The sequence below is a fragment of the Pleuronectes platessa genome, chromosome 9 (genome assembly GCF_947347685.1).
Source record: "Pleuronectes platessa chromosome 9, fPlePla1.1, whole genome shotgun sequence".
NCBI lineage: Eukaryota > Metazoa > Chordata > Actinopteri > Pleuronectiformes > Pleuronectidae > Pleuronectes > Pleuronectes platessa.
In genome coordinates this window covers 11,302,226-11,328,536 of record NC_070634.1, presented here as the reverse complement: position 1 = coordinate 11,328,536, position 26,311 = coordinate 11,302,226, and the positions used below count along the sequence as shown (strand labels likewise).

The 26,311-nt window shown below is 42.0% G+C and overlaps 1 protein-coding gene across 18 annotated transcripts in view; it reads left to right on the top strand.

Moving 5' to 3' along the window:
* The window catches only part of celf5a (cugbp, Elav-like family member 5a), a 176,692-nt gene that overhangs the window by 18,203 nt on the left and 132,178 nt on the right, over positions 1-26,311 (top strand). The gene's annotated exons all lie outside the window — the stretch shown is intronic.

The following is a 26,311-nucleotide window of genomic DNA, read 5'->3' as shown; positions in this document are numbered from 1 at the left end:
ATACTTTTGAAGCAATGGCTTAGAAAAACAGTGTTTGTGGTGCCAAGCTCTGCATTTCTGAAACGTTGTTGTCAACAGAAAATATATTAGTTTAGATTCATTAAAGGAGACATATTATACTACACATATTCAGGCTCAATTTCAATTTAGGTTATTACTTAAAAAGGTTTTCATGCTCTGATGTTCAGAAAACTCATCACCTTCCAATTTCCTCTCACTGCTGCAGATCCTCTATTCAGCCTTTGTCTGAACCGCTTGGCTTTTGCTCCTCTCTCTATAAGGCACCTTCCTGCCAGCCCAGTCTGCTCTGATTGGCCAGCTACCACACTCTGTTGTGATTGGCCAGCCACTTCCCGTGCATGTAGGAAAAGTCGACCTCCGTTCCTGCCATACCTGGCTTCGTGAGGGAGAGTGCCAGCTAGCTGCTAGATGGGGATTAAGCAAAAATCTTGAGGTTTTGTGACACCACAATGCCCCGGAGCGAGGAGCTCCTTTCACTGCCAACGTTGGGTTTTTTAACTTTGCAGAACTGTTGCACACACAGCTCACTGGTGGAAAGAGAAACTGAAAAAGCACAACATGTTAATTTGACCATTAGAAACATTTTCTAATCCAAGCTTTATCAGGTGGTATTCACCCGTTTTGACATTTATTTGTTTATTCATTTGTACATATGTGCACCATGTGTGTGTATTGGATCCTATTAGTCATTATAACAATGACAGAGGGAAACAGAAGGAACTAGTGGGTAGAAGTGGCTCCCTGCAGAGGCAGCATGGCTTAACATGGTCAGATCAAGCCTGCACCAGGGAGAAATATCACTGAAGATTAACTCACCCACAGCACTCCCTCTGATGCAAGACAAAGAGCGGGAGGAACCCAGAGGAAACATATGGGCTTGGTTTAAACATGCAAATACAACTACTGCCGCACACTCCGAAACATTATTCTGGTGGCTTTCCTGAGAAACAACTTGTTTCGTTTATCCTGCAAATTAGCCAAGCGTGAGGCTGGAGGGCGTTTTCCTCCTTTTCATTGAATAATAAGAGGGAAGACAGAGGGAGAGGAAAACATATTTTCACATATTGCCAGAGGATGTGTTCACAAGAGGTTAGAAGTTTGTTTAGCATCGTGTTTAAACAATGAGAATTTGGTTGTTATTCTGTTTTCGTCCGTGGTCTGAATTTCTATCAAGTTATTCCCTCACTTCTTATTCATAGTCTTATATATGAACCCCACAACCCCCAATATGCTTTTGCTCCAACCCCTCTGGGCTCTGACAGGTTTATCATTCATCTGAATGAAGTTCTTATTTAACTCTTTCAAATAGTTTTTATTATATAGCATTATATTTAAGAAATCAGAACATTGCGTTATCGTGCATGTCTTCTATATAAAAAAAACTGACTTCACCAGTATGCAATAACACATATAAAAGAAAAGAAAAATATATAAACTCATACTAATAAAAAAATTATAACTTTACACAGAAAGAGCAAACGCAGCTTTGCATGTTTCATTTTTCCCAAATGTTCTGAAAGCTTCTCTCTCTTTCTCACGCACACACACTCCCTCTCAGGGACTCTGAAAGTTGCTACGTATCACTCATGAGATATAAAACCATTTTCTTGTACCTTTCAGTCGAGCCTCAGCCCTCCTGCTGACTTCCCCTCTGCCAACCCAGTCCTCTCCATCCCATCCTCCTCCTGCCTCTGCTCTTTTTTTTTCTCCCCCCCCTGCTTCTATGCCGCTGCTCTTCCTGAGACAGAGCGTGTCATAGAAATGTAACAGGCAGACGTTGATAAGTGTCAGGCCTCACAGACAAGGCTGCTCTGCTGTTCCCTTCAACTTCACTCACGCACACACACCACAAACACAAGTGGTCCAAGGCAGCTTGTGCTGTTGTACTGAAGCCACACATGGCACAAGCCGGTACAACATTACTGCCAAACAATAGCTGTAGCAGGTTCCCTAGAAAACATACCGACCTTTTTTTGATATAGCCTTCGGATCGAGCAGCTGCTAAGCAGGGATTTATAAACGAAAAGGCTCAGTTATAGGACAGATATTTTAAAATAGTACAACAGATATAACATAGTTACTGCCTGGGGTGTGTTTGTGCATTCGAGTGCCTCCTACTGCCTCTCCTGTCATTGTCTCATGAACCTCCCTGCTCCCAAATCTTTTGCGATATGACCCCTGTTGCTGCACCTCTTGATGGTAACTAGATATGCCAGTTTGGGTGCAGAATCCTGCTTGATATACCGTTTGCCAGGGGCTATGTTGTAATTAATGTAAACTAAAAATCCTCCAGAGATGAGTTATTGGTTATTAACGTGTTTTGTCATTAACCCCTGCATTGCTGCATTAACGACCGCAAACTTCCAACATTGTTTTTAGATTACCGTCTCAAAGTCAAACCACCTCTATGCAAACGTGAGTATTTCACATCCAGCAATTAAACCTAATGACATAGATTATGAGGCTAGTGTCAGCATGTAACTGCTGACATTGAATACATTTACCGAAAGCAATTATCCGACTATTAACCTAATTCTGAATAAGACATTATTTTGGTCACAGTGTTTACATGCGTTGCTAATGGAATACTACATTCATATTCCTGTTTACATGTTAGAGCATATTCTGATGCATGTGTTGTCAACCATTTGACAACTGCTGTTCATTTAAAATGTTGACGTTATCATGCGAAGAAGACGTATACGTGTCGGATTACTCCATGTCTTCATTTGATTATTACTTACTTTATTCATATTTACATGACAGAGTCTTATTATACTATTAAGTCTGATCTGGTTAATATTGGGATATTGGTATACATGTAAACCTATGCAATGCCTGGTGACTTGCTTCACAGCAGTGTTAACACAAGGCCCCGCCCTTTCCTAATTCACTCTTTGGCCCTACCCCTTTACTTTGCGCCTGGCCGTTAAGGCATCTCTATGTGATGTAGGGGTGGTCACCATCTAGCCCTTCAAACACCCCTTCAACAGTAGTGTATTCAGGACCCCCCTAGATATGAAGGGGTAGACGGATATTCCTTAATGCTTCATGAACGAACAAAAGGGAATTTCAATATTGTTATTACTTTAATTTTACATGATTGTTCTGCATATATCTGTATCGACATGAGCATATAGTATTTGTTACACACCCACAACCCAGTGAAGGTGTTCTTGGATGTTATTATCCATGTCCCCCCTGTTACACATTAGCTGCTGAAAGGAGCAGTATGGCCTAATGGAAGTGTACTGGACTGGAATATAGATTCCTGTGGTGAAGTGTGATGAGAACCTTGGGGACTCGAGTGCCTGACATAAGTTTGGCCACTGAATAGGAGAAGCTCTGACAGTTTAGCAGGTGTGCGTCGCTTGGCTCTATTAGCCGTGTGTGTTTGTGCGTGTGTAGTAAGCTGGCTTTGCACTGCAGCCAGCCCTATGTACATACAGATAGCAGTGCATAAAGGTGGGAAGAAAAACATGTGCACATGGCAGCTTGCCGTGATCACACACCGCCCACGACGCTGAGGCTTGGATATATTATCTGCGTGCTGTTTCGTGCTTGTTTGTTGCTGATGGAGATGCACTACTTTTTACATTACATCACCATATGTGCGCTTTCGTGTAAGTGGATATGCGTGTGAGTGTGTTAACCCAAATATCAAAAAACAAATCATTAAAGTGAAACCTTGGTATTCCCTGGTGACCTGGGCACTAGAATGTTTTCCTCATGATCCCTTTATGACACACTTACAGCAGGAAGAGACTGACAGTTAAGGCTGTTGGTGTGTGTCACAGCTATTTACACAAGTCCGCAGAAGATTTACTCCACCCAGCATCATGACAAAATCCTGCATCCTTCACGCTATCCACCCACCCATCCCCCGCCCACCATCCCCAGCACCCCCCCCTTTTCAAAATCTCTGTCCTCTCGGTGCCACTCCTCAAATCCAGCAGATCCAAGAAATAATCTCAGCCGCTGCAGCAAGTCTATTTGCTGTAGCAGAGAAAAACACGCCACCCTACCCCTTTTTGCCATGCTAGCATTGTGTACAACAGTGATTGTCTTGGAGAAGCATTGGTGGAAATGTGTTTTCTTCATGCATTTACTCCTTGTATTAGTTCAGCTCGACCTGGGGGGAGTGTCAGAGGCTGGCAGTGGTTCAGGAGGCAGGGTTATGGAAATAGCACCCACATTAAAAACCCAATGAGAGCAGGGAGAAGATTATGCTCCGGCACACACATGTGGGCTCCTGCAATGTCAACACTCTAAGTAGATCCCCTCCCTCTCAATTGCCTCCAACTCCCTTGGTCTCCATTTCTGTCTCTCCCGCTCTTGTGCTCTGTGCCCTTTTGTGCACACATACCTGCACTGTTAGTCTGCTGCGTGACTGCCCGTGGACACATGGGCGTTTATGTGCATGCATGTGTTTGCCTGGAACTGTATTTGTAATTGTGTGCGCATGCCGTTGCTCAGCTCAGCCATAATAAGATGTGTAATGAGCGAGGAGCAGTGCCTGGCTGTATGTTGTGGAGAGTGGTCGACCTTGTGCTGTGGAAATGAGGCTGCCGCCACGGAGACGTTCCTCAACCACCGTAAACCGCCCAGCCTTTCTCTGCTCGCCTTTATGTACACACGCACACACACACACACAAACACAAATAAAACACACACCCCCTTACTTTTGTGCGTGTTTGCTTACCCACCTGTTTATCAACTATAGCCAATACTGTATGATTGTGTGTGTGTTTGTGTGAGTATGTACTGCATGTGCCTGTGTTGTGGGGATGGGAGCAGACCGGTCAGCATGAAGCCAATCGGGGTTGGCAGGATTGGAGGCCATGAAGTCACGGAGAGGGGACTCGTCAGAATATAGCCTTTGGGTAACACAAGTGTGTGGTGTGTGTGTGTGTGTGTGTGTGTGTGTGTGTGTGTGTGTGTGTGTGTGTGTGTGTGTGTGTGTGTGTGTGTGTGTGTGTGTGTGTGTGTGTGTGTGTGTGTGTGTGTGTGTGTGTGTGTGTGTGTGTGTGTGTGTGTGTGTGTGTGTGTGTGTGTGTGTGTGTGTGTGTGTGTGTGTGTGTGTGTGTGTGTGTGTGTGTGTGTGTGTGTGTGTGTGTGTGTGTGTGTGTGTGTGTGTGTGTGTGTGTGTGTGTGTGTGTGTGTGTGTGTGTGTGTGTGTGTGTGTGTGTGTGTGTGTGTGTGTGTGTGTGTGTGTGTGTGTGTGTGTGTGTGTGTGGTTTTTCTTAAGCTAGAACATTTTAGTGGAGTGGAAGTTGAAACGAGCATGGTCAAGGTCTGTAGGAAAAAAAAAAAGCGCAACGAATATAACATTAATGTTCAAAGTAAAAATGCTGATGCGTCTCAGGTTCCATACCTGTAATATTATTTACTTTAGCCTTGAATATTTATGTAATTTCTGAACACAAATGTTTTATCCAGGCTCCACTCTCAAAAGATCCTTGTGCCTCTTTGATGAACAAACACATGTAAGGACCCAGATGTCTGTTAAAACATTTCAACAGCCTCCATGGAGGCCGCAGCTCTCTACAGAAGTTCAATTACTGCAGCTGATCTCAGAGGCTTCGTGAATTTGCCTGTAATGTCTTTGTTGAGACACTGAGATGACAATAGAGTAGAGGCTGGCACTCCAGTGCTTTATGTCTATAACCTCACCTACCCACTGAACTTATTACTACCCAAGTCAAATTACAAGGAGATGACTAGAAGGAGCATGTGTTGTCATAAATGTCTGGAGGTCGGAGGCTGTTTAACAAAAGAGTCAGCACACTTGCAGCAAAACTTATTTTCTGTGTTTGTGCGTGTGTGCATGAGGAATGGCATATTGTTGTAACGCACGTAAAGAGATACTGTACTAGTGCTCCTCAGGGAAATGAATCCTCACACCCTTGGAACATGCGCTTATGGTCATGGAAACAGACACGAACGCACGCACACGCACACACACACACACACACACACACACACACACACACACACACACATTCACACACACAAATATTTGCTCTTGTGAAACACAGGGGCTAGAAATAGAGCATAAAACACTGGGTAACTGTTGCAGCCATCACAAAGTTGCTTGTTTTTCACCCTCTCTCTGTCTCACTGTTGCTCCTCCTGTCCCTTTTAATACAGATGCACACATACGCACACCTGCCTCTTCTTTGTTGAGCTCGTTTTTCTGTTCGGAAGATTAGCCACATATTTAGAGAAGCCTTCTTCTCCCCAGGGGATTGGCTTCCAAGGGTATTTTGAAAAGAGAGCAGGATCTGCAGTCTGCACATGCCTTTAGAGAATAAACAACATCCAGTGAAACACTGGAGACATTTTTTCATCATAAAATTTCATTTCATTTCGCCCACTATATACTACATTCATTTGAGGATTAGGTACTTCGGAGATATTTACTGGGGACTTGGGATCTAATCGACCATTCTTCAAAGATGCCCTATCCCTGTGCATGCATAAACACACGCACACACACACACACTCATGTGCACAAGGAGAGCGTCACCCATTCACACCTTACAATGTTGTCTAATTAGCAGATTTAAACAGCTGGCACCCCCTCAACATCATGGTTGTACCAGTCTTTGGCTTTGCACGATTCTCCTGTTTGTACAACTGCATCTAACCTCGCCGCCACAGACGTTTTAGGAGCGCCTCAGAAAAACGGCTTCTTCTTTCATTTTTGTGGTTTATGAAGATTGGCCAAAATCTTTATGATGCATTGCTGCCACCATCTAGCATCAATTATTTCTTGCATTCAAGTATATTTGTTGCTATGTATGATTCAAAGTAATGCAAAACTGTAAATAAGATATATTAGTAGTATGATAGAACAACACACTTTTTAATGTCTTATATACAGTAGAAGTATCCACATTTGATATGAGAAACAGAGTGCACCAACTTTCAAAAGTGAAAGATTTGGCTCTAAAGTAGAGACGACCGTATTTTGACCTCATCAGATGACATTACAGTCCCACTCCCACCGTTCAGGACATCTCACTAATCGACTCTTGGGTCGAGACGTAGCTTGAAATACCAAAATAATCCCCTACACACCCTGCCCATTAAGCCACTTCACAGTGAGAAGTGTGCTATTTTTTTCCTGAGGTACAGGTTAGCAAAAAAGTTGAATTATTAATGTTTTGGATATTTTTAGCCTGTTTAACCTATTTCTGGTTTTGGCTGGAGACTGCTCGCCTGCCCGTCTGTGAGATTCAATCATGTGACACAGCTGTGATCTGGGTTATAGAGCTGGGTTTTGTGTGTGGAAACTGGAAGTGTTAAGGTAAGTTTCATGTTTTCTTTTTATTTCATCATCACTGCTTGATGCTGCGCAGTTCAGATGATCTAATGTCAGTTTGGCACTGAAGCATCACCTGTAGCAGCGGGGCTGCACCAGATGAGTCTGGTTTTACCCCAACCCGGCGGGCATGGCTGTGCAAAGCTGTGCAAGAGGCAAGGCCCAGATACCGAATGACAATCCATCTGTAGGTCCATGTACACACATGTACAGGTGTGCCACTGCCTGCAGACACAAAGAGAAGAGTGGGAGTGAGCGGTGGGGTGCGTCCATGGATGATAGACTATAGCTCTGAATACAGGTGTGTGTGTGTAAATGTCTGTGCAAGTGTATGTTTTTCATGTATATTGAAAGAGAGATGTTAAAATATTAGCTCGAAACTCAGAATATTAAAATGGACAAGGCGACAGTTAGGGATGAAGCAAGTGTAGCTGAGAACATGTCACTTTACTGAGTAATGAAGGACACACTTAAAACACGTCATCCAATGTGACTAATCGGAGCTGACATCTCACTGGCTGGACCTTGTGCCTCTGGGAGAGGAAGGGGGATGAGTAAGGTTTGTGTGAAAGATTAGAGAGAGGTGAAGTGATAGAATAGTTGAAATATTGAGGAAAGTAGGGATATGGAGGCACGGGTCATGTTGACAGCAAACATTCCTGTGTGTGTGTGTGTGTGTGTGTGTGGGTGTCTGTCTGTCTGTGTGTCCCCCCGTGTGCGTACTGTTCCATACACACAGCATGTGCTGTATATCTGTGTTCGACTGAGATGGCACACTTGAGTAGTGGAACCAAAGGGAGCTCATTTGTAAGGCAGATCTTTCCTTTGGTGTGGTGTCCGCAGAGAGGGCAAGTGGGCTGCACAGCACGACAACCAGCATTTGTCAGCAAAAATCAGGAATAATGAAATACAGTACACATGGCTGGAGGGCAAAGAGAGGAGTGTGAGTGACAGGAGGCCCGAGTGGAAACAACCCGTGGCATCCCTCCATCAGGGCTACCAACGTTCCATTTGTTTTAAGCCTCAGCCCCCTTCCCATCCTAGATAAGGGCAGCAGCAGAAGAGAGGAACAGTGTGTGTGAGGGTCCCTGGGGGTAATGACATGGAATACAAGTGTATGGGGAGTGCTAGTGATGGGCCTGCTCATGTGGAAGTGGGTATTTGCATTGCAGAAGAGGGCTGACAGCCGAGCTTGCTCAGAGGACCAGTGTCAGGGTGATGGCTAGCGGTGAAATCTTCTGTCGTCTTCCCCGCAGACACATGATACATCTGAAGTAGCACTGGCAAGAACAAACATGTTGGCATGTTCCTTATCTCTTTGTGGTAGGATTGTGTGTTTTGCAGCAATTTATTGGTTTATTTCATTTTCATCAAACTTTGATTGATATCATTGTTCCGTTTTTGTCCATCATGGCTTCAAGTCTTAAAAGTCTTTCATAAAGAAAATTACAATAAGTTGGATGGCTGCAGAAAAGCTTAGAATATAAATTATATAGTTATTGCCAACAGCTATAGTCTGTGGCCTCTCAACTATTTCAGTCCCAGCTGCAATAAGAGGCAGCTTTTAATAATTCAAAGTAAAACAGTATACTGGATGTCTTCCAGGCAGCAAGCTCACCCACAGACAGGTAAAACAACCGAACCCCTCACTCCCACCACAACCCAAAACCATGGCAGGACTGTATCCTACCTGTGAAGGGCACACACATCACTGGTTTGTGTTGTTGTTTGCTGCACTGTGTAGAGGCTCGCATTTATGTGTGTGTCCATGTAAGTGAGTGTGCGTGAGAGCGAGCGACTGTGCATCCAATTGAGACTGTGTGGTCGCCCACTCCTGTCAGGCCTTGTGGCTCCGTGCACAGCTGTGGCACACACACATACGTGTGGCGCGTATTGGAGCTCGCAATTTTGAGTCACGCTGCTCGGCAGGGCCAGTGTGCATCCTTTAATGTGCTTTCTGATGTTCTCAGACAGGTTTGCTGTGAATTCAGCTTGGAGGTAGAAAAGAGGAAATGGAAAGGAGGGAGAAAAAGATGAAGATGTGTGTGAGAGAGAGCGAGTGGTGGAGGGATGGTCAGGAAGAAGATTGAGAGTGAGATTTAAAATAAGTAAGAGCAAAGATATTTGAATCACTGAGTCGTGAAGATTAAGAAATGAGATGGAGTTGCTGAGATAGCGAGTGGGAGGTACTGATAAACCCACTGCCAGCTAGTTTGAGCCTGTACTGGATTAATCAGATGAAAAGCAGCAGTGTAGTGCTTCTACTTTTGCTGATTCCATGATCTGAAGCTGACATGTCTCCAAGTCATTATGTTGACAGTGTGGTGCTCACGCTCAGATTTGAATGTTTAAACCATAGACCGTGTACAAAGATGGATGACGTTACAGCTCTCACAAAAGTGAAGCCACAGCCTTTTGATAGCCACCTCAGAAAAGTATCAGTCATTATGTGGTGATCAGTGTTGATATTGTTGCGGTCATTTCAAACTAATTTGAACTGTCAGAGATGTCGGCTGAGTCGGTGTCGCTGTGTGTGCCAGGAGTAAGATGACCCCTGACTGACATATGAACACTGCTACCAAAGCAGTGCCTATTCCCCCTAAATGATAGTTTCAGTGAACTTGACTGCTTTTATAAATCTATATTCAGAATGGGGTGGACAAGTACTCCATAATGTATTTAAAAAAAACAAAAAACATTAAACCCCAGTTTAATCTTGAAGGAGATTCTTGTTCCAGATATTTTTCCAAAGTGAGAGACTAAATGAGGCTCAGATGCAAGGAGATCTGTGCCTTAATATATAACCTTGTAATACAATACCTATACTAATTAAAATATCCACGTTCCATCAATATCATTCCTAAATTAATTAAACAGATTTTATTGACGTAGAAATTGAGGCAGATATACTTGAAATCGGAGGAGTTGCTTACTTTATTTTCTAATTCGGTTTGCTTTAACGAGGGAATGCCAGGCATGCTCACATTACCAACAGGGAAATAAGTGCTTGCACACCTCTACAGCTTGATTGTTTGGTTGTGCACAGCTGTTGCACATAATGAAGCTCAGTGTGAATATAAATTGGCAGGGCTCTTTAGGTGGTAACGCTTCACCAGGAATGTTTGAGAGCTGAAGGATCTTGAACTTGTTTTGTTGTCATTATATTTCAAGCTCCTTTTATGAAAAACTGCAGCACTCATCATGGGGTCTGTCCGGATCTGGCTGTATAATAGTTACAGAAGATGACAGATGAGTATCAATGCCTGGTATGTGCTCTGTGATAGACACACATGAGGATGCACATGTGACTGTTGTGTTTCGAAGAAGTATGCTCGAGCTGTCTCTCTCATCATTATCACACAACTTCAGTAATAGGGGTCAGGTGAATGATTGCCATGGCAGCGTGGGCCGCCACACTGCTTAAATGAGTGTACACGCACAGAGACACACACACACATAAATATAGACCGAGGCAAAGATGTGCACAGGCACAATCCATTAGGCGCTGGGGCAGAGAACGAGACAGCACATTTATTTACAGAGTTTATTTTACCCGTTTTTCTTGATTCATTATTTATGAATCTATCAATCTGTACGGCACCGCTGCAGCATATAGAGTTTGGCTGCTTTCCTGCCTACTTTCCATCTGCCAGTTTCTCTCTGTCTGTCTGCCTGTCTGGCCTTGCAAGGCCTCTTCTTTTCCCATCAGAATATGTCTCCTATGCAAACTCCCTCTCTCCATTCTTTTCACTCTTTCTCTTTTATTCTGTCTCTCATCTCTCACATCTTTGTCATCAGACTAGTTCCTTTGAATCTTTGATCTATTATTCCACCTCTAAAACATTTTAAATTATGATGATGACTTGCAAATTTATCTCAGATTAATTTGATGGGTTCAGCTCGTCCCCATGGGTGTGCTTTTACTGCAGTGTTGTTAAAGGGATAGTTCACTAAAAAATATATATAATCACTCATTATATACAAACCATTATGCCGATGGAGGGACGGGTGAAGTCTTTGAGTCCAGTTTATTCTGGGTGAAACTAATCTACTCTTAAGACGTGGTATTGGATCAGTACATGGATTTGTGTACTCACTGAAGCCCGACCTGGCCTTTTCAACATTTTCGTTGCTCGTATTTTAACATCTCTCATGGAAGTGACAGGACATATATTGCTATTGGCTTTAAACAATGGTAAAAGTTTGCGTTGATAATGTGCGAGTTCAAGAGGAGAGTATGCAAACACTAAAGATTACTGAAAATATATTAAGCTACAATATCACTCATGAATTAGTTAATGCATTAAATGTGTTTGTATGGTCTGTTCTGGTAGAAAAATGCTGATTGTTAACATTTACAGCTCTTTTGGGGACTGTTAACTAACTTTGCACAGAATGAATGGCAAGCCTTCATGTCCTCTGACACATATAAAAGCACTTAGGCTGTGTCTGCCAATGACCAGGATCTGATAATACCAGATTTATTATAGCGTCCGTACATAGTGAGAGCCCTGTGGGTATAACCAGGCCAGCTATAGTTCCACTGGCCGAGTATATTTCAGGTTGTAGTGAAGAGAAAATAAAAGCCTTTTTCTTTTCTCATACTCTTTCTCCCAGTCTCTCTTTCACTCTCTCGCACTTTCTTTCTCCGTCAACACTGCTATCTTTCACCGCCCAGCCCCCTTTATTGGAGATGCTTGATAGTGGTCTGGCTACAGCTAACAAAATAGAACATACTTTAATAAAGGCAGAAGAGATGGAAGGTTATCTTAGGATCAGTATAGAGCGTGGCTAAAGAGAGAAACATCTTCTTTTTTCTTTTAACAAATGTCAAGAAATGTCATCCCACCTCAGCCCCACCCTGTAAATCCTGGTTTCTTTTTTTGGTGCATACCAAATAGGCAGAATTTTTTTTCCCTTCTTGGAATAGATGAGAATATTGGATGAATGAGTGTAAGAAGCCGTGATGATAGAGTTTGATAGCCGGATGTGCGTCTGATCTGTTGGTCAGACGCAGTGATATCCTACCAGTTCAGAGAGTTCACCTCTGGATCTATTTATTTTTAATTAGGGAATGAGGTATTTGTTACAAAGCTATAGCTAAAAGAATCAAAGGCACAACTGTGGAACAACACACCTAGCAACATGTTTTCCTTTTATCAGTTTTTATTTAATTTCTTTTTCCAGAGTGGCTGCACACAGAGCTTGTAAGACAAATCCTTTCTAATAGGAAGCCTCTAGGGCTGCAGAGGAGCGTGGTCGATACCGAGAAGACACAGAGGGCTTTGAAGATGGCCTATCTCTCTGCCTCCATCCAAATGAAAAGGCGAGAGAGGGGCCCGCAGGGACAGAGACAGGCTAAGTTTCTATTAACACTATCTACATAACACCTAAGATGTACCAGTGTTTGATGTGACAGTGTCCAGATTAACTCACATTAGGGGGAACAACAAAGCCCCGGGTGCTGCATCCTCTCTTATTGCCCTGGGACAGGAAGAGACAGGATGTTTGTCAGACCGAAACAAGGGCCTACGAAAACCCCAATTCAAACATCTACAAAGAAATAAGTTTTCTCTGGGTGTTCTACGTGTTGTCTAAACATTTTGGTAGTTGCAGAGGTAATGTCCCCGAATGTATTTATTCTTACTTTAAAAAAATGATTACTTTTTGAATAAAATGCATTGTGGCTCCAGTCCTACACACAAAGCCCCACAGTGAATTATATACACAATACTCATCACCGAAGGCATAAACTGTTCCTGAGATTTGAAACAACACAAACATTTTAATATCCTCACCCCCCTCTGGTGATTTCAAAGTGTGCATTTTTCTACAGTGGAGAGAAATTATTCACCATTCACCATTTGGAGCCATCAACAAAAATGTGAAATAAATTCTGAGCTACATGCGTTTGACACAGCAATTGTCTGTGATTTTCTCTGACAGAGACGTGGATGAAAGCCGTTAGTGACAGCACGTGAATAACAAACAGATCAAGTTGATATTCTTGTGTTTTTAAATGTTGTGTTTTTCTGTCGCTTACATCCTCAATGATGGGTAGACAGAGGTTTATCAGAATGGTTGTGGTTTTGTTCTGGTTTGACATATTTATGACAAAGATGATTCAGGTAATCGACAGAAATGTCTTTACATTGTCGTCTTTACGTTATTCTGACAGAGGAATCAAAATATACATTGAAGCTTATTTGGGAACTGAAGTAATCACAGTCTTTATTTTTAAATGGAACTTTGATTTTGAAACAAAACAGCTGATTCACTAGATAAGTGACTGAGTGGTTTGTTTTTATATTGAAATTAAATTATCTAGTAATTGGGGCTATGGTGATGATCCAATGAAATAAAACTTTTGGTGATTTACTGAATTCTCTTGCCAAATATATTAAGGGGAACAACCTGTGACACCTTGTGTGAAGACATTTGTCAATTATAATGCATTACCAACTTATTGAGTGGATTATTAAATTTTACAATTACCTCCGCCGAAGAGGTTATGTTTTCAGCCCTGTCTGTTTTTTGTTTGATTGTAAGCAAGATTACACAAAACCTACTTGGTGGAATGATGCGCTACAGGTCAGGAAAGAACATTTTTGGTTTTGATGGGTCCAGTAAATGTTTCACTGTTTTTAACCTTGTTAGATTTTTTTGACATTTTAACGGATTTCTCTGCGAATAGTTCATGGTTCTAGATAAAACAAATCAAGCACATGTAGGGCATGATTTCTAAAAGTGTGTTTCATTTTGTGCCGCTTGATTGAAGGCTTAGACTATTGAGCCTTAGCATAGGTGTGCACTCTAAGGGCTTTTTTAGTTCAGCATATATTGGCCCTATCTGGGTATACACACTATATAGCACCATCCTAATGAGTTTGTTGCAACTAAATGTTTGTAATTGTTGAGCCCCTTACATACCTCATCATTTCAATGGTCTGACATTGATTTGACTTCTTGAACGTAGAAAGAACCTGATTCATTATAGTAAAGTAAACAAACCTTTGCGTTTTGCCTCCTTGTGTATATGTGTGCCTATGCAAATACTTTGTGTACAAATGTTTGTTTAGAGCTGTCACAAAGGCAAATCTAATCCTGTGTGGTACCTGTCTCCTGGGCTTTGTGTGTCCTTTGTGTGTCTCTGAGCCGGTAAATGTAAACCTTAAGGCTCTTTGCTACTCTGATGGAGAACCATTACTTCAGACTGAATCAAATTAACATCATTACACTAGATGAAACATCTTTGTTTGACTGGTGAACACAGTGGTTGGGTTGTTCAGGATCGTCATTGGTTAAAGGATGAAGTCAGTTTTACTCTCCTGTTGAGAAACTGAGGAAATGGCTTCTCCCCTTGAGCCAAAATAGGCTCTAATGCATTGCCTCTTCTCTTTGATGTTGACTATTAATATGAATGGACTGGGGGCTGTGGTTATTATTGTATAGAAATCTATTTTGGAGATGTGGATGTTTACAGAGAAGAGCACTGACAGCAGGGGAACACTGAGTATCAAGAGATTTAAGTACAGTGAATCACAGGCTTCAATGTACTTTCATCTGAATTTGAATCTACTATAAGAAAAGCTATTAGAAAAATTCATTAGATAATCCTTGGCAGCATATTTCTCAATGCAGTTCTCAAAATATTTGGAGATAAATATCCCACAAAACCAGGCTATGTGTTGTGGGAATGTCAGTCTTCAGAGCAAGGAGAGATGGTGCAGAGAGATGGCAGTCTTAATTTTTGCAGATATGTGTTAAAGTAAAGCATTGCATCTTGAGCATTCACCAGCCCACACGCTCCCACGTCAAGCCCGTATATTTAGAAGTGGGAAAGGCTTTTTTCTTCCTCGTGCGCTGTGGTGCGAGAGGTGCACGGCGGTTCTGAAATGTTTGTCTTTGTTCTCCTGGCAGAGTTTTCGGCGTGTGGGCGTTCACAGTTTCTAGGAGCACCTCGGGAATGCATTTCAACAGATGGAGGTTTTAACTGGAGAGCTGGCTTCCAGAGAATCAGGGCTATATGCTTTTGCAGCCTGCTATTTTAATTTGTTTGTTTGCTCGCTTGTTTGTTTGTTTGCCTATGTGTTGTTTTTGGCTGGTTAATCACAGGGTGTGCCGATGATAGTGGAGTTGCAATTATGTTGTCATGTAGCTATAGGTTTAAACTGTTAATTAAATATCTGTTCCATCAGACACAGTATTTTGAAGGGTTGTTTTTGTGTTTAAGTTATTTTTGATCGCATGCGAGCTGCGAATCCTGCTTAACGCAATGTGACGTTAGCACATTGTGAGCAACAAGAGAGGAGAGGACTCTGCTGCCTGTGGTTCTGTCCATGGTACTGAAATGATCAGTCACATAGGGACCAAGTCTTCTGTTTCTCTTTGAATGTAATGAACTTTGCTAGACTGATTTGCATCTGGCCTTTAGATGGAGTAAAAGATACACACAATGTGTAGTAGCAGTGTTGTCGACCACATTTCAGTACATGTGACCTGAATGAATTGTGGGTGTTTTGAGCCATAGACCGTTCGCTGTGCAATGCACATTAAAGATTTTTTTTTGCAAGGCAAAACTATTCTTACCACCTTGGGGCAAAACTGCAGCGTGTTATGACACCCATCTCGTAGACTGCGCTCAGTCTTTTGTCTAAAACACATTTCTTATTTGATATGACAGCCTCAGAAAAGAGTAATTGCTTTTCTGACCTGTAATTTTAGCTCAGCCTTTGTATAAACCAAAATACGTACCTTTGATTTATGTCTTTTGTCATGCTGCCGAACTCCTTTGAATTAGCTGAACCCATGTGGGCCTGGCTGTAACACTATGTTTTTCCCCTCTCCTTGAGATGTTGACAGATTGAACATTTTAGATTCAACTCTTTTGGTCCACATTTCAATTTCGTGTTATTTTGTTAATTAAGTTAATTATTGAGTGCTATGATGACTACGCGTTATACATCCCTTTTGATTATTGTAAACCACAGTGGATATTCTCAAGTAAAGACATCCTTTAGATGTTTTAATGCCTTTATCTTTCCTCTCTCTTTCTCTTTTTATTATCATGTTATTACTCTTTCTGGCCTCTTTTTCATCCTCTGTCTTCTTACTTCTTTTCTACATATTTCCATCGCTGTGTCTCAGAGCCATTTTTCTCCTCACTCAGCGGTGGTGGCACTCCTCTCGGGACCGTGGGTGCTAGAGTGCCGCAGGCTTCCCTGGAGCCACAACGTAGCCTACAAACAGTCTGTCTAAGACCAGACAGGACTCCTTTATATTAGTCCTGCTTAAATAAAGTACAGCCATGCAATATCTTGGTTCTGTATCAATGGACGGTGGACAAAGGATCTATTCGCCAATATAGGCCAAGGCAGCCGTCTGCTGCAATATATGAATGTCTAATTTATTTGTAAATCCAGTGGAAGTCAAATTTCTAAGTGTGACTTGCCCCTAATTATTGTTGTGTCTAATTTAATCTCAGATGTTTAACACTAGTGTGTATAAAATGTGCTCTATAATTTGTGTAGCCCAGTCAGTTTAGAAACCAAACAAATAGGTCACTGTTATGGTGACGTGCTATAAATAGTTGTTTGTGTGTGTGTGTGTGTGTGCGTGTGTGTGTGTGTGTGTGTGTGTGTGGGATGTTCTTTCTAATTTTAGGCTGTCGTGAGGAGAAGGCAGTGAGGAGATCACGAGAGTGAAGGAGGTTTAGTGGTTTAGTATTTTAATAACTTGATTCTGAGGTATCTCCTGCTGTAATATATCTCCTTAGCTGGAGATAGGCCTTCCATACCTCACCTGTGTGTTATATGCAGCTGAATACAGCGGTGGCTTTCCAATAAACCAATGATGTTAAAACATATATGTCTAATATTAAAAAAAGGCTTTAATCTGCGCCACCTTCCTGTTTAAACCTTATTCTGAGCTGGAATGAAGTCGTACACTCAGCATGGGCAAAGTAGATCCAGACAAGAATGAATCCAGACAGGAGGGTCATTTATTAATGCACTTTTCTTAACCTATTCTCCATCAGACCGGCCTGTGATCTGTGCATAATTTTGGAGAGAGCCTCATTAAAACTTAGATCTACATAAGTAGAGCGGATAAAAAAAGACAAAAATGCATCCACGGGGTTATGGACATGAAATAACCATTTTAGTTTCCAATTAAGCGTATGTTTTATAATTAGCCAAAAATAGGGGTTCCGTGCCTTAATTTCAATCCTGCTGTTTTCTATTCTCATTTGCCCTGAACCTTTTCTTTCACTCAATCCACCACATTGCATAAGAAATTAAGTTACTACGAGCTCACTCATTCACGTGGAAAGCCCCCTATACTTGTTCATTTTGTTTTAATGCAGGGAGACAGCTCCGTCCTTTTAAAGCCATTCCTGACAAATAGCAAATGGACCCAAGCTCTGCACAGCCAGTTGCTACACTCACAAGCCTTGTGGATAAAAAAAATGTCACTATACCTTTAGTAAGTTCTGATTCTTTAGACTGTAATACCACTAAAGATTGAGTCTGAATGGATATAGATTCTGACTGAGAGGGGAATGCATAATGCTGACACTGTATGATACACTGTATGATGATTCAATGCGCAGTAACACAAAATCTCAGGATTCAATTGATTTTATTACTTATCTCATTAATATTCTGCACTGTCAGCATCACATTCTGCTTTACTTGAACGTTCTGATACTTGCCAAGCATTACTCTAAGCTTTATCTCGTATAGTGTCAGTGCTCATTCGCGGCTCCATGCAGAACAGTCAATTCAACAGTGGATGCTGCTGGTGGGAAGTATGCTTTCTACTTCCCACCAGCAGCATCCACTGAGGAGAGGCTCACACACTGCACTGCTGCTGTAGAGAGTCATTTCTTTCGTGACCCAGCAGAGACAAACAGCTCACACAGTGGTCATTTTTTATACCCCTTTGATATACCTGCTCTGTTGCCCTGAGAAGAAAGAGCAGATTGTTTGTTTTGCTGGGGCCTCCTTCATTTTGCAGGAGAAAGACACCATTAATATTGTCTCGCCATAAATCTTATACACTGATAATGGTCGCATTGCTTGAAGATGAAAAGAAATAGTGCATTACTGTCACCCTGGCAGGTAACACATGAAGCTTGCACCGGGCGCCTGCTTTGAATAGCCTTGATGTGTTATAGGGGCAGCAGAGGTATAGAGAGGAGGAGAAGAATAGAGGAAGAAATCCGGGAAGAGGGGGAGGCAATGTGGTGAAAGAAGTAAGAGGAAATCCGTTTGATCAAAGGTAATATGAGAAACAAAAATAAAGAAGGCAATAGAAAAGAATGAGAAAAAAGATACAGGCTTGCACGAAACAAATAATGCCATGAAGGAGATGCAGAATATTTATTATATCCCATATAGTGACTGCGTGCTTGTGCACAGTCTCTCTCCATGAGAGAGTTAGTAAACAAATCAGTGCAGAAAGATTGGTTTCTGCTGCAGTCAAGAAATATTAAATCTGAGATGCTGGTTGAAAGCTGCACAATTTTATAAATACAGACACTAAGAATAAATTCACATTTGTCCAACAAGACCCAGTCTAAATCTGCAAACTAAGAATTTCAAATGGAAAACAAGAGCTATCTTTAAACGATGGGAATTCAAAATTCAGAAAATTGGGATCCAGATTTTTGCAGCACTTCAATAATAAATTACATCAGTTTTTATGTGCAAGGGACAAAGATGTTGTGCTGGGAAGCATATTCAAGTCCTTCTAGTCATGTACAGACCTCTACTCCGCTTTTTATTTTGAAAAATTAAATGTTATGTTGTTCCTTATTTGTTTATCACATGTTTGAGCAGAAGTTTTTCAGGCTTTTAGACTCTTGTCAGTTTTTCCTCTGTTGTCTCTGGCTGCATTCATACCATAGACTGTAAATCAAGATGGACAAAATGACTGCTACCTAAACATGAAGCTGATCGCCACCTGGTGGCTTGCTGAAGTATAGGTCATACATCCCACCTCCTCCATGCAAATGGAGGGGACATGGACTGAACTAAAGTCAATGTACATGATAAATACCTTTTCTCAAAAAAAAATCAGTCATTTTATGTAGTTTGTATTATACTGATGTATATGTGTGTACAATTTCCCAGTAAGATTGCTTTTAATTAGTGATTTAATGCTAAAATAGGAAAAAACATCATGATCGACAGGAAAGACAGACTTGCAATTGGTAGCAACATTCACATCTAAGATATTTTAGCTTTGGTAATAGATCCTGGGTGGAAGTAGATTCGCATCATCCATCTTTATATACAGTCTATGATTCAAGTATATTGATCTATATTATTACAGTACAAAATGAATTGCACTAAATGTTTTGACAGAGAAGAATTAAGTGAATCAAATAATTTTATTCTGTACTTTTTAGACGAACTTCGTAGTGCTCAACATATACCTTAAAAACTAAGCTTTTTCTTACCCAGATATTAATTACAGTACACAACATTATGAAGGTAATTTTGAGAAATTCCGTTTGGTGTGTATGATACCGGATATATGCACATAAAATAGGCTTCCAATTTTAAACGTACTGTACCTCCTATACCACTGTCTGACTTAATACAGGCAAAAAATATGGAATAACAATAATATCAAATGAGTGGATGGCTCTGTTCTGTTATGAAACAGAAGCTCACGCTCGGCTGAGTGTGGGTTTCCTCAACCAGGAGTAGTTATGTGTATGAAGTATTTAGACATGCTCTGTATATAAAAGCAAGACCAGTGTGTATCCCCACAACACTTCACAGCCTTAAAATCTGTCACAAGTCATCATCGTCTTCCGTTTTGTTCTGACTTGCTGCCACCAACCCCCTCCCCCTGATTGCACTCTCCAGCTGTCTCTCTCTCTCTCTCTCTCTCTCTCTCTCTTTCTCTCTCTCTCTCTCTCTCTCTCTCTCTCTCTCTCTCTCTCTCTCTCTGTCTCGCTCTCTGTGGGCATGTGACCTCGCAGCAGACTTGTGGGAACTGTAGTGATGCTGTCAAGCTGAAAGCCTCCCCAGAGTCACAGAGGAAACAACAGAAGGAAACATAAGAACAACCTCAAAATGTCGACACAAATCCGTGTATTTGTCAGGCTGACCTGGATTTACTCAAAACAGCATTCAGTCTTACCAAAGAAAACTGTCACCATGCAACATATTGCTTTTTTAGAGATAGAAAAGCAGATAGGTCTGACATCGTTCCCCTCTTCAGATGCTGCTGCGCCTGCACACACGTCTGCTGGAAGACCCTTGTCAAGGCTACACATTATTAAGAGCAAGTATAACTCGCTAGCACAAACAAGACCTTGAATTTAAAGAGGGAGTAGCAGTCAGTCTCAATCATAACACCCCAAGTGCCATAGTGGGTTCACACACACAAAAGTACACCCACACGGACACACTTTGTTGTGCACAGACTTGTGCTCATGTTTTCTCTATCATTCTTCCAATTCTGTTAAAAGTGAGAGTTGGACGAGAGTAGCAGCAGGGAAAAAGTTCCAAAGTACGCCCTCCAGTTCTCTACCATTTCTCTTTCCACCCTCTTCCGCCCGACACCCACAACACTCTCAGTCCAAACCCCCATTCCCACTTTGCCTCAGTGGCAAACTGAGGTTTATTTCCCTGGTGGAAATATTGGGCTGTCAGTCAGATCAATTGCCAGTGTCCAGGGCACTTCATGGTTCCTCTAATTATAATCCTGTGCAGCTGGCGTGGGCCCACGTAGCTCTTGGGCAGCCATTGTAATAGAGGCATCACAGGGCTATAGATGGATAGAGCGAAGCGTCGGCCAAAGCCTTGCAGTCATCGCTCGTGTTGGTGGAGAGGCTTTACTCCAGCAGTCAGAGCAGGGGCCAGGCTGCCTTATCTGGCTCCTCCATGCGGCTCGTTGTATGCTGGGGGAGTGCATTACCGTTTTTCTACCCCCCTCTCTCTCCTCTTTGTCCCCCTACGCCGCTCCTCGCTCCTCACATCCTTATGAGATGTCTAGGCACTTTGCCATGTGCCATTGTAGAGACAGAGGTGCCGTCTCCTCTGTAATATTTGGGATGGAACCAAATTATGGCTTGGGTGGCTTTGAGTATGTAAAGTGTCTTTGTGTAATTTAGACTGGATATTTTGAGTTTGACCATTTACTTTATCATAAATAATAAATATAAGAAAATACTAATACAACCATATATATAACCTGAATTACAAAAACTTTTTTTTTTAGATTCTCTGCATTGTTTATTCGATAAAAAAAAACAACTTCATATCGGCATATATGAACTCTGATAGAACCACAAAGATGTTTGTCAAATGTTCATATAGGCAGATTGTTTTTTGTTAATGAGTCAACCGATTTACTGGTCGGGCCGTACTCAATAATTGAATTAAGCTGTGTGATACTAGCGGTATATATCAGGTTAGGATAGAAAGCAATTCTGATATTATGGAATGAGGTTACAACTGCTATTACAGCTTGGATCTGAAATTGCTCCAATTTACTCAGTAAAATTTACATAAACCTTTAGAGAAAATTTTTGATCAGTTACGTGGATATGAAATTTACTATAAAAGAATTTCCAATTTTGGTTTTATTAAACAGTCCTAAGCGCAAGTGGGATTTTATTAATGTATTCTGAAGTAATATGAATGTGAACTGCTGTCACTGAATAACCTACATTTCTGTTAAATATTGCCTCATATTTTCCCCTTCCAAACACCGCAGTGCTCTCGCCCGCGTCCTCACCAGTAGAAGTGTGAATACTATGTACAAATGGCACTCTGCCTCCCCCTCCTCGTCACTGGCGTTGTGCGATTCCCATCCCAACATGTTGAAAGAAGTGTGAGAGAGGAGAGCATGCAAGCGAGGGAGGGGTGAAAAAAGAAAGAAAGGGAAAAGGAAGGGAGAGAATTTGATGAGGAGGAGAGCAAGAGAGAATGAAAATGAGCACAGACAGCAAATGGGTGGGGGCAGAGAGTGAGGGAGTGAGGCTCAGAGATGTGGTTGAGCGAGAGCGAAAGAGACAATTGCAATATGAAAGGACATTAAAATGAGAACGAGGGAGAAAAGAAAACACAGGGAGAGAAGATTGTGATGGAGGGAAAGAGTGCATGGCAGGTGGGAACAAGTGAGACGGGGAGGCATGAACCAAAGAATAACAAAGGAGAGACATGAGGGTTATCGGGAGCAAGCTGGCATCAGATATACACAAGCTAATCGAGTTATAAGCTGCTATAAGAAACTATGGGCTTCTGCTGGAGAAGGAAGGAGTGCGAGGGACAGACAGAGGGGGAGACAGACACGACATAAAGAAACAGACAGAAATGCAGAGAGAGGCGTATAAAGAAATATAGAAGAAATCATTAGAGCGATTGTGTCAAGGCTTGGGAAAAAACAGACTGTAAGATCTTGTGTGTCTGGCAGAGGAGCTGAGGCTGGGGGAGACTGAGGAGATGAGTGAAAGGCACTGATGCATTTGAGAGAAGTACAGTAGAGTATATGTGCAACAGAGAGTCAGAAAGTCCCAGAAAGCGAGTGGGTCGATGAGGGATTAAATGGCTTAGATGGAAACTGGGAATGTGTGCCTCCACTGGCATGACCGTGTGTTTGTGTGTGTGTGTGTGTGTGTGTGTGTGTGTGTGTGTGTGTGTGTGTGTGTGTGTGTGTGTGTGTGTGTGTGTGTGTGTGTGTGTGTGTGTGTGTGTGTGTGTGTGTGTGTGTGTGTGTGTGTGTGTGTGTGTGTGTGTGTGTGTGTGTGTGTGTGTGTGTGTGTGTGTGTGTGTGTGTGTGTGTGTGTGTGCTCTGCATGTGTGTTTTTAAAAGTATAACCTTATGTGAAAGTGTGTTCCAAACCACTCAGGACACGGTGAGCATAACTGCAGTGGTTTTTATTAATAATTTAGATATGTTGTAATTCTCTGAAGCATTAAATGTCCCCGTCTGATGTGGCTGATATGTACATGTGTGTATACAGGCGTGTGTGTTTGTGTTTACATGCATGACACTGTATATACAGAAGTGGACATGCCTGTGTTTCGGCTTCAGTCGTGAATTTGCAGTGCTGCTGGAGAGGGGGGGAGGGAGGGGCGGTATTTAAGCTGCATGGTCTGGCAAACCAAATAGACCATGAAAGGAAAAAATAACAAAATCTGACCCCCGACCCCCCCCCCCCCCCCCCATTCCTAGCGGATCGCAGAGTGCAGCTCAGGCTCGCTCTTCACTCTATTCCTTTGTGTTTCAAACCACTGGCTCCCTCTGCCACGCTTTATCTTTTATTTTGTTTCATATATTTTTTGGGAGGGTCTAGCTCTGGTAATTTTTCCCTTCGCTGCCTTGCTCTCTCTCTCTCTCTTCTGTCCTCTTTTCCCTTCTTTACTCTCTCTCCTTCTCCATCCTCTCAAACCCCTCGCCCTGACCCCATGGCCTGTCAGAGGTGTGACAGGTGTGTCACGGCTCCGTCTGTCACTTTCTCAACTTGTTGACCTCTTGTCTTCGAGATTACTGGCAGCTCTCTCCTTGCCAGCTTGGATTGACAAGATTGCCCGCTAACAAAAGCTCCGGATGATGCGCTGTGACCATGCCACCCCGCCAGCTTCCAGTCAGCCAGCCCTATCTCAACCTGCCACCGGGATGAGATTGGGCTGTGTGCCTGCGAGCGTGTGGTCAAGTTATTATTTATTTGTGTGGAGTAAGTACAAGCTTTTGGACTTCTCTATTAAATATCTCTCCATGTAAGAGAGAGAGAGGCAGGGAGGTAGGACCAAAAAATGCACAAATAGAGGGATTGTAGAAAGAATAGAGAAGGAGTGAGAAGAGAGGGGAGATGGGTGTGAGAAAGAGGGGAGGGAGCATGCGTCAGGGAAGATGCCCATAGAACTCTCAACCATTGTTTCTCCCAGTGTGAGTTGTGTATAATCACTCAGCCCGACCACAGTAATGACACCATCTGGGCCTGGGGAAGACGGCAGCGTCTCTCAAGCTGAAAAATGGATCGTATAGATCCAGGGCGATTAGAGCATCAGTTGCACCCAAGCTACCTTTAGAATGAGTTCTAGCAGCTAATAATCACGGCAGGTAATGTTGTAGAGGCTCAAACCTCCACCTATATAAAAAGTTGGGATGGTAATGTTTATGAAATACTGTCTCAAAGGCAGATTTTATTGTTTTTCAAAGTGAAAGCCAAGTGTATGGTGGAGGAGGGAGAATTATTGTGTTTACACATAGTTTTGTTGTCAGTGGGTGAGGTGTGATTACTGCATACAGAATTTCCCCCTTAAACCTGCAGGCAAGGCCTCTTTAGTCTAATCAGACATTGTTCAACCTAATCCATCCGCATTTTTCATTTACCAGCAGCAATCCCACTTAAAGCCGAGACACATTGGAACCAGAAAATGGCTCCTAGTCCTACAATCTAACAAACTCAAATAAAGGTCTGTCATTGTACTCCAGGCTCCAGGGCTCATGCATTCATTGAATCTGTAATGCAGCATCCATCTCCATTTTAAAAATGATACCCAATTTATATTTTGTTTTTACAGTATTTCTTTTGTGAAGATGGTGCTGGAAAAAAGAGGAGACAAAAAAAAACACGACAATGAAGGTTCTCAATGACCTGTTGCCATGGAAACACCTCTCTATTGATCTAGCCAGCCCTCTTCTCCTTTTACATTTGCCTTCACTCTCACTTTTTCCCCCTTCAATCAGTCTCTCTTTAGTTACTCTCTCCATCCAGGGATGCACTTGGTTTCCATCTGTCTGTCGTGTTCTGTCATGGAGATTGATGCCTTGTGGGGCTATGCTAACCTTCACCTGGTTCAAGCATACATTCTGCTCTTCTGTTCCAATCTGTCAGATTAGATCCGCCGCTACCTGCCTCATCCATAAACACATTTATTCAGAATTTAAATCCTAACCCCGGGCGATGATTCAGTAAATACTTTGAAGTGCAACTGCGTAACGTGATTGCATTATTAAATGTTCTTATGCCCAAATATAGACGAACTGCAGGCTAGGAACAAAAATGTACTTCATGCTCATTTCAGCTCATTTTAATTCATTCTGTAATCTACGCTGCATTTGCCCCCTGACACACTGTTGATAACATGCCATGCACCCTCTGTATTTATTTCAGTTTTCTGTGGACCTTTTTTGCATCAACTTGCTTAGGATTTTACTTGGAGAACTATGAAATGAAGTGTGTTTTTTGGCCCTGCAAACTATTACAAGTAGGCACCATAGTATTTAAATATGTCAAACCAAAAGGTAATTTAACAGGATAAAACATTTGCAATTAATTATAACGTTTTTTTCAGTTCCCTTTTTTACTATAAGGTGATTGACATGCTGCACCTGGATATTAATTCAGAAGATACTAATCTGATGCAGACAGAAATCAGTTTAACTTGTCATTAAACAATGAACACACGCTAACTTCACATTTGTAATCAGCCAAGCTAAGATCATTGTGATGGTGCATTCACTGCTGCACATGTTCACTTATATTACTGCACATCTGATTGCACACAGTTTTTTTCAAGGCCAGTGTGATTGTGTTTTGTATTCCTTTTGCACAAATTAACCTTAAAATTCAAGCCTATCTCTGTGCCCTGAGGGCTTCTCCTCCACCGAATAGAATTTATCAATGTGTGTTTATTTAATTTTCCTATTCAAAGAGCTTCCTATTTTTCTCGCTTTCAAATGAATTATTTAACCAAACAATGGAAGCAGGATTGCTTGTTCTGTATGCCAAGTACAGTAGCAAAATGACACACATATGCACAGCCACCGACGTTTCCTACATTTATTTGTGCATTGTCCCAAATATACACTTTGGGGCAGTCCATGTAGCATTTAAATTGCCACCCAATGTGATTTCCTCATCCCTTTCTTTCACCCGGGACCATGACTAATACTAGGAAAATGGCAGCCAATATTTTCAACAGGGGGAGACCA